The 12,057-nt window shown below is 33.9% G+C and overlaps 1 protein-coding gene and 1 long non-coding RNA gene across 6 annotated transcripts in view; one reads left to right on the forward strand and one right to left on the reverse strand.

The window, feature by feature from the left end:
- The window catches only part of LOC136032213 (rhodopsin, GQ-coupled-like), a 146,946-nt gene that overhangs the window by 123,080 nt on the left and 11,809 nt on the right, over nucleotides 1-12,057 (reverse strand). The gene's annotated exons all lie outside the window — the stretch shown is intronic.
- Nucleotides 1,764-12,057, forward strand: part of LOC136032214 (uncharacterized) — a 43,349-nt gene continuing 33,055 nt past the window's right edge. For all 3 annotated transcript variants that reach the window (XR_010618685.1, XR_010618684.1, XR_010618686.1), the window contains exons 1-2: nucleotides 1,764-1,858; nucleotides 2,361-2,483. This is a non-coding gene — a long non-coding RNA (uncharacterized LOC136032214). The remainder of the gene's footprint in view (nucleotides 1,859-2,360; nucleotides 2,484-12,057) is intronic.

The following is a 12,057-nucleotide window of genomic DNA, read 5'->3' on the forward strand; positions in this document are numbered from 1 at the left end:
ATTTTGATACCAATAGTTACATCAAAAGAATTGCATTTTAATCCTGATTTTGAATATATAAGTTTCATCAAGATTAGTCTTACCCGTCAAAAGTTACGAGCCTGAGAAAATTTCCCTTATTATAGAAAATAGGGAGAAATATCCCCTGAAATTCATACGATCTTAACGTAAATCACACCTTCAGATTCAGTGTATCAGATAACCTTATTGTAGAAGTTTGAAGCCCCTATCGACAAAAATGTGGAATTACGCATTTTCTGCCAGAAGAAAAATCACGGATGCGTGTTTATTTGTTTTTTTTTTGTTTGTTTGTTTAGTTTTTTTTCTCAGGGATGATTGTATCGACTGAGTGGTCCTAGGATGTCGCGAAAGGGCTTATTCTAATGATAATTGAAAGTTCTAGTGCCTTTTTTAAGTGACCAAAAAAATTAGAGGGCACCTAGGCCTCACTCATTTTTTCCCTGGATCAAAATTCTGAGATAGCCATTTTATTCACCATAGTCAAAAAACCTAATAACTATGTCTTTGGGGACGACTTACTCCCCCGCAGTCCCCGTGGGAGGAGCTGCAAGTTACTTACTTTGACTTGTGTTTACATATAGTAATGGTTACTGGTAAGTGTACAGACGTTTTCAGGGGGATTTTTTTGGTTTGGAGGGAGAGTTGGGGGTTGACGTGGGAGGATCTTTCCATGGAGGAACTTCTCATGGGGGAAGAGACTTTCAATGGAGGGGGCGCAGGATTTTCTAGAATTATTTAAAAAACAATGAAAAAATAAATATGAAAAGTTTTTTCTACTGAAAGTGAGGAGCAGCATTAAAACTTAAAACAAACAGAAATTATAACGCATATGAGGGGTTAACCTCCTCGTAATACCTCGCTGTTTACGCTAAAGTATTTTTAGTAATTTCAACTATTTATTCTACGACCTTTGTGATTCAGGGGTCATTCTTAAGAAATTGGGAGAAAATTTAAGCTTTAGTGTAAAGAGCGAGGTATCGACGAGGGGTGATCCCCCTCATATACGCAATAAAAACTTAAGAATATAGAAGTTCGCTACGTGAGTTAATTCGTAAGTTATATATATTTTTACTTATGAAAACGTTAGTAAAAAAATTTAAGTTATAGTTGCCTTTTTAAGTAATCAAAAAAGTGGAGGGCAACTAGGCCTGCTCTCTCGCTCCTTTTTTCTCAAAATGTTCCAATTAAAACTATGAAAAAGCCATTTAGCCAAAAAAAAAATAATACGCAAATTTCGTTTTAATTATTTATTCGCGGAGAGCCAAGATCAAAAATGCATTAATTCAAAAACGTCCAGAAATTAAACAAAAAAAACAAACAAGTTTTTCTAAATGAAAGTAAAGAGCCACATTAAAACTTAAAACGAACAGAAATTACTCCGTAGGCTATATGAAAGGGGCTTTTCCTCCTCAACGCCCCGCTCTTTACGCTAAAGGTTTTTTTACTGTCTTAAAATGTAGAGTTAAGAGAAAGAGACAAACTTTAGCGTAAAAAGCGGGGCGTTGAGGAGGAAAAGCCCCTGTCATATACGGAGTAATTTCTGTTCGTTTTAAGTTTTAATGTCGCTCCTTACTTTCATTTAAAAAAAACTTGTTTTTTAATAATAGTATTGGACCAGCTACGAAAAGTCCTTTGAAACAGGCTGCTAAAAAAGCAAGGTTGGCTCTGAGAAATTACACTCAATCACTTTGTTATCTTTAGTTTGAATGAATTTATTATATTCTCACTTCATTCTTTTTGTCAGTCCTGGTTGAACTTCGTTGAAGTAAGGATGCTAGGGCTGTTTTTAAAAAAGTTTTTAGAAAACATTATTTAGTTTTAATTCTCGCAATTTAATGTAAGTTTATTTATATATACATATTTTCTCTCTTGTTCTCGTATTGTGCTGAAGACGGTCCTTGGACATAGGCCGAAATATTCACAGAACTGATTTCCACTGTCTTGAAAAGGTTTTCCCTATTGTTTTTACTTTGTATTTGTTTGTTAGGCAGAGCTATTGCGCTGTCTTTGATATAAACATTAATATACAACTGCTTAAAAGTTCTATGCTTCTTTGCATCCTTCTGTCAATTGTTTTTGGTTACAAGGCTTCGAAATAATTTTTTTCAGCTTTGGCAGCATTTTTCTACAATATTATCGTTCCTAGACAATCTTTATGATATGCATTTCCACTTTCCTCCAAAAAAATTGTAAAATGTGCAGTTTCCCTATCCGAATTAAATTTTAGTCTTCGTCCGTTTGAACTAAGCCCAAATAAGGGTGATTTGGGGTGAAAGTTCCCTTCTTATTGCGGAAAAATGTTTTCATTTGTAAAATCCAATATTTCGTTTATATTCTAGCACAAAAGATTGTGAAGTGAAGGAGGAGGGACAATTCATGAACAAAGCCTGAAAATATACAAGGAAGAAGGGAAGGGTGTCACGAGGAACTTTGTTTTATCGACTCTTTGCAGGACAAATCAGGTATTACGTTTTTTATTTCTTATTACACAGATGATAGTAACAAAACGTAAGTAAGGAGGGACTCGTTCTATTAGTAACTTTAACAGCAAAAATGTTTTGATAACAATCAAACAATTCGTGGCAACGAACTGTTAGTGAGGATTGGCTCCGCTTAATACTAACTGTAACTCTAAAAACTGAAATTGGATATGAATAGATATATAAAAGGAATCGACTAGTTATGCTGATTTTAAATATATAACTTTTTTAAATTTAGTTTTTTTTACGAGTCTGAGAAAATTTACTGATTTTTGAAAAAAAGCTGGGAATTATCAAACAGTTCGTGGTAACGAACTGTAGCAAGGAGCGATCTGGCTCAATAGTAACCAAAACTCTAAAAAATGGAATTTTGATATCAATAGCTACATCAAAAGAATCGCATTTTAATGCTGATTTTAAATATATAAGTTTCATCAAGTTTAGTCATACCCATCAAAAGTTACGAGCCTGAGAAAATTTGCCTTATTTAGGAAAATAGGGGGAAACAACCCCTAAAAGTCGTAGGATGACACCATCAGATTCAGCGTATCAGAGAACCATACTGTAGAAGTTTCAAGCTCCTATCTACAAAAATGTGGAATTTTGTATTTTTTGCCAGAAGACAAATCACTGGTGCGTGTTTATTTGTTTTTTTTTTTTTTTGTTTTTTTTTTCCAGGGGTCATCGTATCGACCAAGCGGTCCTAGAATGTCGCAAGAGGGCTCATTCTAACGGAAATGAAAAGTTCTAGTGCCCTTTTTAAATAACCAAAAAAATTGGAGGGCATCTAGGCCCCCTCCCACGCTCATTTTTTCCCAAAGTCAACGGATAAAAATTTTGAGATGGCCATTTTGTTCAGCATAGTCGAAAACTATAATAACTATGTCTTTGGGGATGACTTACTCCCCCACAGTCCCTGGGGGAGGGGCTGCAAGTTACAAACTTCGACCAGTGTTTACATATAATAATGGTTATTGGGAAGTGTACAGACGTTTTCTGGGGGATTTTTTTGGTTTTGGGGGTAGGGTTGAGGGAAGGAGGCTATGTGGGAGGATCTTTCCTTGGAGAAATATGTCATGGGGGAAGAAAAATTCAATGAGAAGGGCGCAGGGCGCAGGACTAATCTGGTCACGTTAGAAAAAAACGTCAAATTCAGAGCTTAATATACAATGCTGGGTGTTCGGAGCCTCTTTATTATGGAGTATAATTTGAAAATAACACAACTATACGAGCGATAAAACATGTATACCACAACCATAACTCAACTAACGAAAGAACTGCTAAGAGATAAAACAACTATAAAGCAAAAACAGGTGAAAACTAACGGGAAAATAAACGAACTAAGAGGTGGAAGGGGCCCAGAGAAAAAATATAATCCTTTTCCAATTTTGAACCTAACTTCCGCAAAGGAGTAGTAATGTCAGAAGCCCCGAAATACCGAATTATTTTCTTTTTCCTATAAGACCGGGGTAAATGAAACAGAAACTTACAATAGCGGAAATATAATATACACAATTCAGCCAGATCTTGTCTTTTTTCAGAATAGGTGAAATACCAGATAGAAAAAGTATTGAATGGTCGCAAAAACTAGTGTATAGCAATGCAAGCGCTTTTCGATAATTAAATAAAGAAAAGTTTTTTTAACTGCAAGTAAGGAGCGACAGTAAAACTTAAAACGAACAGAAATTACTCCGTATTTGAAAGGGGCTTTTCCTCCTCAACACCCCGCTCTTTACGCTAAAGTTTGACTTTTTCTCTTAACTCTACATTTTAAAACAGTAATAAACAGTAATAGAAACGTTAGTTAAAAACTAAAAGTTATAGTTGCCTTTTTATGTAACCGAAAAATTGGAGGGCAACTAGGCCTCCTTCCCCACCCCTTATTTATCAAAATCGTCTGATCAAAGCTAAGAGAAAGCAATTTAGCCAAAAAAGGAATTAATATACAAATTTCATTTTAATAATCTGTTAATCTGATTCAATACAAAAAATTCAATAAGATTGGACAAGTCCTATGGTGGAAAGCCAAAATCAAACATACATTAATCCAAAATCGTTCAGAAATTAAATGAAAAAAACTAGTTTTTTTAACTGTAAGTAAGGAGCGACATTAAAACTTAAAACGAACAGAAATTATTCAGTATATGAAATGTTTTGTCCCTTCAACCTCTCGCTCTTTACGCTAAAATTTGACTCTTTGCCACAATTCTACTTTTTAAAACAATTAAAAGCTTTAGCGTAAAGAGCGAGGCGTTGAAGAGCGGACAACCCATTTCATATACTGAATAATTTCTGTTCGTCCTAAGTTTTAATGTCGCCCCTTACTTACAGTTAAAAAAACTAGTTTTTTTTCATTTAATCTCCTGAAAAACCTAACATCTTAATGAAAGTCACGCCATCAGATTTGGCTTTCCATCATCCTCACCAACAGGTTTCAAGCTCCTATCTGCAAAAATGTGGAATTTTTTATTTTTGCCAGTAGAAAGATTAGGGATGCGTGTTTTTTTGTTGATGTTTTTTCCAAGGGGTAGTCATATCAGCCTAGTGGTACTAGATTACAGGGAGAGAACTCATTTTAACAAAAATTAAAAGTTCTAGGGCCCTTTTTAAGTGACCAAATTTTTTTTTTGACAGCCAGGCCCCCTCCAAAATTGTCTGATCAAAATTTCGAGATTACAATTTTATTTAGCATAGTTGAAAGGTCAAATAAATATGCCTTTGGAGATATCATGACCCCCACGGCCCCTGAGGAGAGTTATTTAAGTTACAAAAATTTGCCCATTGTTTACATATAATATTTGTTAATGGGAAGCATGCGCACATTTTCTGTGTTGGGGGGGGGCGAATTTTCTGCTGGTGGGAATTTCCAAGAGGATAAATTTTGGTGCAGGAATGTTGCTAGGGGGTGGATTTTTCAGGGAAAATTTGACACTGGGGAATTTACCACAATTCCTATACGAAGTTTTTTATATGTCATGTTATCTCTCTGCTGGCTTAATTTAACGCGCGGAGATGTAACGGAAAATTATCCGGGGCAATTTTTTCATCAGGATTGAGTTTTTTAGAGAATAAATTAATTGAGAGGAGGGATTTTTCCGTGGAGCTGTAACCCGATTTCTTGGCAATACATAAAAAAACGATCAGAAATTAAATTAAAAAAAAGTTTTTTCAATTGAAAATAAGGAGCAACGTTGAGACTTAAAACTAAGTTTTAAGTCTCTTACGTTTATAAGAAATTCTTACGTTTATAAGAGGAGTTTTTCCTCCTCCACACCTTGCTCTTTACGCTAAAGTTGAAATCTGTTCCGTATTCCTGAAGAACGACTCCTGGAACAATGTGTTTGTTTATTTAGAACAAAAAGAAACTTTTTTTGTAAGAAATAAAATACTTTAGCACAAAGAGTGAGGTCTTGAGGAGGATCATCCCCCCTCTTATACGTAATAAATTCTGTTTGTTTTAAATTTTAATTTTGCTTCTTACTTTCAGTTGAGAAAACTTGTCTTTTAATTTAATATACAAACTGCAAGAATCTTATTTTTTCGGTGATTCCTAATATACAAATTCATTAATTATAGAGAAACTTATTCACAAGTTTCGAACTAGAAAAATGGTGCTAGATTTTTGAAAAGGGGGAAAAGTAATTAAGAAAGGTCAAGGGATTTTGATGAAAATTACGCTATCGAATTGAGCACATAAGAGAAATATATTACTGAGGCTTCAAACGCTTATTCACAAAAATACAAAATTTTGTATTTTTTCAGACAAGGATATTGTTTTTGAGTTTTTTTTTCTGAGGTGTAATCGCATTTGAAGAAAGAGATATTCATTACGGAAGCTCATTTGAGCCAGAGTAATTTGAACAAAGTTAATTTTAAAGAAAATTAGATTTTCTATAATATTTTGTGGTAAAACGACAATATTAATTCAAAGGGTTTCGAAAAGCCGCCAAGTGAGTAGTCTGATAACCAATATATTTTAATTTATTGAAAATCAATTTATTGAGTATTCCAGTTTCATATACAGTACTGCCCCATAGTGGTACCCTCTTGAACGCCAGGAATACTTTTGGTCTTGCCTTTATTATTGGTTGGGAGGGGGGATACTACCTCTCCCATAGAGATATTTTTTTCTTTGTAGTTTAAAAGCTGGAATAGACTTACCTACTGGCACAGAAACAGACAATTGGAGTGGGCATCATTAGGAGTCCCCAGAAAATTTCTTGAATGGGAGGAGGGGGTCAGTTATTGCTACTAGGGTCATAAATTTCAAAGTGTGAAAATAATAATATCTATCATTTCCTATTTGTATAACATTATCAATGTCTCCCTGTTTCCCGGGGATGTTACCCTCTCTATAGTTGGTTCACAAAATAAATTTTGTGAACCAAAATTTGATTTTGTGAAAAACATTGGTTTTCCAACCCCAGCCTCCTTATAAATATTCAATAGGTTTATTTTTGTCAGGGATGAATATAATTGTCGTAGTTTTGTTTTACGAATATTAAACTTAAACATAAGAACCGGGTGTTAAATGAGGGACTATCATCCCTCCCTCATATTTAATAGAACGTTGGCTCAAACGCCTTGTAGCAAAAAACTATAAGTAAAAAGAAGCCTGGTCAATTGAAAGCAAAAATCTCGAATATTTGTCAATTATGTGTATCAATGAACACCATATTTTTTTTTAACCGTGCTTTAGTTTTCAAAAGCATTAAAGAAAAACAATGAATAACTCAATGTAATAATGAAGATGACTTTAATATTTAAAATATAACGATAGGCTTATTCCTTCCAGGAAACTTCAGCAATTCAATATTCAGGGTTTGATTTAACAGTAATTATTATTTTTCAAGTTTAAAATCATTTTGAAAACGTTTAAAATGTATTTTAGGTTCAGTTAGGTGCAAATGAAAAAAAAACAAGGTTTAAAAGGTTTATGACTACGGAGGTGACTCCTGTCTGAATACACAAAAAGGTGTTTGATTGACTTCAGCATCCATCTCAACATTCGCAAGAGCATCCACATTATTGCTCTTCATTATTTTCATTATTTTCTATTCATTATTTTCTGAAATATTCAACTTAATAACCTTTGCCATGCCTGACACCTCGCAGAAATCTTCAGTGCACTTATAAAATCTCTTGATTTAGTTCAATAGTAGTAGAAATTATAGCGATCGTACGCAATGGAGAAAGTAGTCACAGTTGCAGTTAGTGACAGCCACAGACACAGTCGCAAATAGTTGCAGTCAAAATTAGTTGCAGTTACGGTCGCACGTAGTTGCAGTCATTTAAACACAGCAGTAGTAGTTCAGAAAATTTGAATATAATATCCTTAGACATTCCCATGCTACTGCTAAGACTAACAAGCTAACAATCCATAGTGTGAGGCCAAAGAGCTATGTACACTCATCCTCCTTCCCAATCACTTTAAAGATTCTCTATTTACACCCTAATAAGAAGTTTGAATTTCCCTTAAATGCTTGTTTACTAACCACTTTCACCAATCTGAGGACGATCTACATTTCCTTTGGCCTTAGATGCTTAGCTGAAAAAGATGATCTCTGGCAATATGTCATCTTTCATCGGCAGAACGTGTCCTAGCCATTTAAACCTTTCTCTCATTATAGCCCTTGAAAGCAAGATATAACCGCCTTTTTCGTAGGGCTTACTGTTTGTATTGCGGCCAGTCGAACGGGTACTCAAAACAATCTGTAGATTTTGAAAAAAAACTTTAAAAAAACTAGTAAACCCTCCTCCATACTTCGGAGCGCAAACTTTTCAGATCCATACTTGACCACTGTCATCAAGCTTCCAATGTCCTAATTTTAATTCATTGAATTTTCTTCCTATTCTTTGCAAATTTTCCCAACTATGAAAAAACACCCTGGATCTTGACTAACCTGCTTTTAAACAATTTCACTACACTTTTCGTCTGTATTCATAAGTCTGTCTAGGCATTAATAACACTGTGTAGGAGCGTGGGGGCTAGTTGCCATAAAATCATTTTAATCCCTTAGAACAAGCACTAGAGCTTTAAATTTCCGTTTAAGCCCTCTCCCGATCATCTAGGACTTTGAATCAATGCGATTATTCCTGAGGAAAAAACAAAAACAAACAAACAATTAAACAAGTATTCATGATCTTCCTTCATGCAGGCAATAAATTCCACATTTTTATAAATAAGAGCTTAAAACCTCTACAGTAGGGTTCTCGTAAACTAAGTTTGATGGTGCAGTATTCATTAACATTCCCTAACTTTTTGGGGCAGTTTCCCTCCTTATTCTTAAATTGGAAATATTTACTCAGGCTCGTAGCTTTTGATAGGAAATATAAAACTTAATGAATTATAAATATTCGGAAGCAGCAGAAAAGGCCAATTCTTTTGATGTACTAATTGTTATCAAAATTTGTTTTATTTAGAGTTTTTGTTACTATTGGGCTGAGTGGGTATGCCCCGAACTGAACTGAATCAAAAGTTACTATTTGCATCTAGCTTAAAAATGGTTGAGATGTGATAAAAAATGGTTAGTCTATTACTTTTGAACTCTCGGAGAGCGTTGAAAGGGAAGTTTAGCTCAATCAATATCCATTTTCTGCTTTCAAGTTCATCCGAATGACATCTTCTCCAACCCATACCTTGCAAATGATCACGTCAAAGTCCCAAATAAAATAGTTTCAAGAGTCAGAAATAAATAAAGCTGATTGGTGCGTTTGGTATACATTTACTCTATCATTTCATTTTTATTCATATATAATCTTTTGAACTATATCCTAGGAGGATTCTTCCAAGCATGTTAACTATAAAATCAAAATTTCAGTTTAGGAACCGTTTTGTTTTTGAAACTTCAAACGAACAGGGATTACTACAAATAGGGGTCTTGATACTGCTCGCCTCCTTGACTGTAAACTGTTTAAAGCTTATTTTGCGCTTTTATGAAAACAAAATGAATTTCAAGTATTTTATTTATAACTAGTTGTAACACTAGTTTGGCCATCTAAACTAAAAAAGTTTCTAATGGACGAAACAAGGTGACCCTAGGTATAGTGTGGCCTTGGTAAAGTGAAGCGTTCACTTAATACTTTAATTCTTCTTCTCTTAGATCGTACTTCGCAATATCTATCTAAATTTCCCTTGAATCCATTCGATGCTATGGTATTTTCATGCATAATAGTCTCCGATGTTCCAGAAATCTTACTATGTCTTAAGTACCTTAGAAAGCCGTTTATTTGGAGCTTGTAATATTCGAAAAAGATGGTTTTCAATTAGCCGAGTTTTACGACTGGGACTTATCCCAACTGTTTATATGGAGAACTGCACGACAGCTAGAAGGTAAATTGTAGACCTTAAAGCATTTTTATAAACCTAAAACTAAAAACTTGAAAATCAGTGGCCAAATAATAATTGAACATTGGAATATTTGACTTCACTTTATTTCTGACCCGTGGTGCATGATATCAAAATTATTTACTTATAATTAAGAGTTAAAATTTAAAACTAAGTGATATTATATCTTGGAGCATAAACTTAAATTTCTTAGGTTTTTTCAATTGATCATTCCCCTGATCAGTCCCTGACAACTCCAACTTAACACCGTGAGCCACTCCTGAGATATGCTCTTTTGACAACCTCCAAGCTCATAGTGTGTTTCCATTTAGCTCAACATTCCCTGAAAGCTTCACTTGAACACCCTTGGTTATTTGGACGCCATGGACCTAATATGCCTTTCTTTCCACATTATGAATACTATATATAAACGATGAGCAAATTAAAAAAATTAATATTCCTTCCGTCAAGGGTTGTGGGGGTTAACATCCATAGAGGTTATTTGACCTTCTAATTACGCTTTACAAAATACTTATCTTAAAATTTTTGATCGGATGTCTTTAGGATAAAAACCGCGTGGGAGGAGAGCTTGTTTCCATCCAATAACTTTTGTAGTACACTAGTACAAGTTATAGTACTAATAGTACAAGTTATAGTACTAATAGTACAAGTTATTCAGACACCGTTTGATCTTTACTGAATTTGGCATTTCAAGGGTTTGACGCTGTTGGGCACACGTCTGAGGCTACTTTCGCGAAATGAAAACCCGATATTAGACACATTAGATAAATATTTCACAAATACCATTTGATTGTCACCAAAGAAAAATTACTGACAACTACAGACAATTGAAGCTGTTAATCGTATATTCCAGGCTTATAAGCCAATATAGTAGCGCATAATTAAAACATTTTAAGTACCTAATTCACAAATAGTGTTTAACTTTTATTAAATCAGTTGCTCTTTCCGTAGTTTAGTAGTTCTCAGTCCCTAAACAATTAATGGTGTCTTTTGACTAGTTATTTAATAAAATAGAACAATCATTTACAATTTTTTTCCATTCGATGGTTTTTGGAGATTATTTGATCGAAGCATCTAGATTTTTTGAAAAACTAGCCTAAAAGAAAATGGTACAAAATGTAAGAGAGATTGGAAATTACTATAATATTGTCAAATTCCCCATAGAATTTGAATTACAGATCAATATTTTATTTCTCTGGCCAAAAATTAAAAAAGAAATCACAGATCTTCTTACTAAATGATAAAAGAAATTTTACTTAAAAAAAGGCCACTTAAATTAAAAAAAAATTTAAGAAAAGTTAAGAGCATTATTCAAACCTGAAATGAACAGAAATGGTCATATAATATTGACAAACTTTCAACAATTATGAACTAATCTGAATCAATAAACGAGACCCAAAAGCTGGGCTGTGATTCATTCCAAATCCCCTGAAGGGCAGAATGTCAAACTTTCCTGAAGAGTTTAAAATTTGGAAAATGAAGTGTTAATCACAATACTCCTAAAAATCAAAATACTAATAAAGTTTCAAGAGACAATGACAATTATTCGCTTAGAAAAAATACATCAATGGCTATCAATTTATAACGTTTTAAAAAGACGATTATATTCGTCAATACTTTTTTATTTAATCCCATTTTGAAAGCAAATAAAATTGACGACCCATAATAACCTGCCAATTGACTGTTTTTGAATATGTCTGTTAATCTGTCAATAAGGTCAGGCTTAATAAGGATGTTAATCTGTCAGTTAGCTTTTTTGCGTTTTATCAGGATAATGCCCTGACTCTTATCTTTGGTTATTTCTGTTCGTCACAAGTTAAAAATATTAAAGAATTTAATTATTCAAATTGTTCTTTAAATATTAAAGAAGGCCTTGTGAAAGCACAGGATGGTTGGACCCCAGTCCCTCATAGCACTTCCTGGCTGAAGGGCAATGAAACGCAGTTCAGCACCGTTGGTTTGGACCCTAATGGTCTAGTGCCGTCTTACTTACTTACTTTTTTTACTATATGAATTGTTACACTAAAGCTATTTTTCATTTCGTTGTATTTGCAATTTTGTGTGCTTTGTTTGTTTTAGCTTTCTTTACATCAAATACGGATTTTTTTTTAAGCTTCACTGGAAGTTGATATTGAACTAGAACATTTATTTGTAGAGGTATAACAACTTGAATCGGTATAAAAACGACGCGACGGCGGAACAAGCACT

This window comes from Artemia franciscana, chromosome 10 (genome assembly GCF_032884065.1).
Source record: "Artemia franciscana chromosome 10, ASM3288406v1, whole genome shotgun sequence".
Classification (NCBI taxonomy): domain Eukaryota; kingdom Metazoa; phylum Arthropoda; class Branchiopoda; order Anostraca; family Artemiidae; genus Artemia; species Artemia franciscana.